Here is a 3,447-nt window from a genome sequence, read left to right on the forward strand (position 1 = left end):
CTGCCGAAAAGTTGGACAAAGTTGAAATTCGATTGTGGAACAACGGTGCATTTTTTTTTGGGTGAAAACCAAGCATGTTACCTTGATGTTATATTTGCTCAACTACAGTTTCCTCATTTACGCTTTCACCTAAAACTAGCTGCTAAAGGTTTAATCATCTTTGCTATTTGGAAAGCCGAAATGAAGGGCTCTTCATAAATATTGAATGTGCACAGAGGCGTTTTTCGTTTTGGTTAATGACAAATACTGCTGCCCTCCATTCTCCTGTTTATTTTTTTTTTTTGCGTTACATATCATCAGGACGCATCAGGATGTGAAGTACTAGATTGAAAGTAGTGACCCAAGCAACACACATGCTATATAAGAGTTACGACAGCGCAAGTTTTGGTTGTATAGAAGTTAATTCGACGTTATTTCAACATTGTGTTAGAATTACGTAAAATAAACTTCTATACAACCAAAACTTGCGCTGCCCTGACTGTTATATAACATGTGTGTTGCTTGGGGAGCTGGATATTTGTATGGTGAGGTGATCGATTCTCGTTTTTTGCAATGAAATGGTTCAAACAGTGTAGGTATTATGGGCTGCAAAACGGTGAGCCGATAAGGAGAGCGTCCAACATAGCTCTGGTCATCACAAGTTCCTACCTCATGCTTCCACGGGTCAAGCGATGACAAAGACCGCCAGCTAAGAGTTGTGTGCTTAGCTGGTAGTGCAGCCTGGGCACTGTTGTCCTTCTGAATTCAGCTAGATTGACGAGGTACGACCCGAGCGTCTGTTCACCAAGGAGGTGCGGCTCAAACAGCGTCTGTTCTGGCATCCAGCGGCTGAGTAAGAAACGCTGCACCACGCCCAGCTAGATCCAAGGTGGTCATCCCAGTGTTGGTTGGGACGTTAAACAGAACTGGCACGATGGCTCTCCGGCGAGACAGGAGTGTTGGCGTAGGCCCAATAAGCCACCCGTAAAAATCCCCATTGTGAATAACATAGGAGAAAATACGACTCGATACAATCGGCAAAGACCCACGCGACGAAATAAGGACTACGATTGGAAACTTGGAACATGGAATTGCAAGTCACTAGGTTTCGCAGGATGTGACAGGATAATCTACGACGAACTACATCCCCGCAACTTTGACATCGTGGCGTTGCAGGAACTTTGTTGGACTGGACAGAAAATGTGGAAAAGCGGGCATCGAGCGGCTACCTTCTACCAAAAATGTGACACCACCAATGAACAGAGAACAGAATTTAGAGTGTTGGGCAAGATGCGACAACATGTGATCGGGTGGCAGCCGATCAACGCTAGGATATGCATGTTAAGAGTTAAGGGTCGTTCCTTCAACTACAGCATCATTAATGTCCACTGCCCACACGAGGGGGGGCTCGATGACGAGAAAGAAGCGTTCTTCGCGCAGCTAGAGCAAACATGCGATGGTTGCTCGCCGCGTGACGTGAAAATCGTTGTCGGCGACATGAACGCGCAGGTAGGAAGGGAGTAAATGTACAGACCGGTAATCGGGCGAAATAGCCTGCACGCCGTATCGAATGATAACGGCCAGCGATGCGTAAACTTTGCAGCCTCCCGTGGTATGGTAGTCCGAAGCACCTTCTTCCCCCGCAAAGATATTCACAAAGCCACCTGGAAATCACTCGACCATCAAACAGAAAACCAAATCGACCACGTTCTAATCGACAGTAAATTCTTCTCGAATATAACCAATGTCCGCACATACCGCAGTGCGAATATAGGTGCCTCGGCTACAGCGCTAGGCTTCGCGACTCCGAATCACAGAAACGACTGGTACGACGGCGAATGTGAACAGTTGAAATACGAGAAGAATGCAGCATGGGCGAGAATGCTGCAACACCGTACGAGAGCGAATAAGGCACGTTACAAACAGGCGCGGAACAGGCAGAATTCAGTCTTCCGGATGAAGAAGCGCCAGCAGGAGGAACGAGATCGCGAAGCGATGGAAGAGCTGTACCGCGCTAAGGACACACGAAAGTTCTACGAGAAGCTAAACCGCTCTCGCAGAGGCTTCGTGCCACAAGCCGACATGTGCCGAGATAATTACGGGAATATTCTCACAAGCGAGCGTGAGGTGACGGCGGCAGCATTACGATGAGCACCTCAATGGCGACGTTGCAAGTACCGAAGGTGGCGTGGTAACAGATTTAGGAGTACCGTAAAACGGGGTATCATCTCTCTAAAACAAAAGCTCTCATTTTTGAGTAACGCCCATGCCGCACAGGGACTGTGTTGGAAACACACATTTTTTAAAATTGCTCATACGCTCACATTTTTGCAAAATATCAATATTTTTCGGTATTTGAAGGTGGTTTATAAACCCAGTGAGGTTGCCATGTCGAAATTATTGCAAAATACATGCTCATGTGAGCGTACGAGCAATTTAAAAAAAATGTGTGTCTCCAACACAGTCATGTGCGGCATGGATGTTTACTAAAAATGTGCAGGCCGAACACATTTTTGAGCGAAGGCGTTTTTGCGTGATTGATCAGCGGGGTAAGATTGATCGGCTTGACCGACCTCATGAAATGTTCAAACAAGCATTTTATGTACATTGAATCAGTTTCTGCTATCGAATGGTATATCGTAATCTGCTATTATTTAGCTATTAAATGACATGTAGTTCTTGAAAATTGAAATTTCATGAACATTGACATAAATCGATTTTTCCACAGCTGTGTTTCGTAGCGCAATGAGATATATTGTCAAACATTCATGCATGACATGTATACTAGATACAATATGAGGTTCGAAATCACTGTATTACTTCAATATGATATCCTAAAGTTGGATTTAATAAACGAAACTTTTATGAAAATGCTCTTTTTCAATAAAACATACGATTTATTGAAAGTAGGCTATCAATTCCTTAAGCCAATACCTGCAGGGGATACTCAAAATAACTGGGACAGGTAAAATTTTCACTTTTCAAAAAATGTTCAACTCGCTGTAACTTTTCGAAAAAGGCATCAAATATTCTCAATTTTTTACAGTAAGTTCATCAACTAGTTGTGAATCAGTGGTGAATTTTTTGAAAAGATCGGGCTATTCTACACGAAGTTATAAAGGTTCTAGAAGAAGGTATAATTATACGACAGCCAACTTTGAGCTGTTTTATCTCCGGATTCAATTGACCGAATGCAATGAAATTTTGATCATTTATGACTTATATAATAAGCTATTAAAAACTTTTGACAAAACTTAAAATTCTTTACACGAAGGAAAATTATAATAATTAGAATATTTTTCTAATATAACACCAATTTATCCAAAACTTCATCATCGTTTCAAAAATCGAGATAGTAATTATAGTTTATTTAAATTCCCTCTAATTGACTTGAATATATTTATGTTTGAAAGGAACGCTACCAAATAGTCGGCATTAAATTGAAAAAGTAATGGGATGCACATGAAA

General features: G+C 42.2%; 1 long non-coding RNA gene across 1 annotated transcript; it reads left to right on the top strand.

The window, feature by feature from the left end:
• Positions 1 to 2,208: 2,208 nt before the first annotated feature.
• Positions 2,209 to 2,516, top strand: LOC134285846 (uncharacterized). Its single transcript, XR_009996788.1, has 2 exons — positions 2,209 to 2,340; positions 2,444 to 2,516. It is a non-coding gene; the product is annotated as an uncharacterized LOC134285846 (long non-coding RNA).
• The last annotated feature ends 931 nt before the right edge of the window (positions 2,517 to 3,447 follow it).

The sequence above is a fragment of the Aedes albopictus genome, chromosome 1 (assembly GCF_035046485.1).
Source record: "Aedes albopictus strain Foshan chromosome 1, AalbF5, whole genome shotgun sequence".
Classification (NCBI taxonomy): domain Eukaryota; kingdom Metazoa; phylum Arthropoda; class Insecta; order Diptera; family Culicidae; genus Aedes; species Aedes albopictus.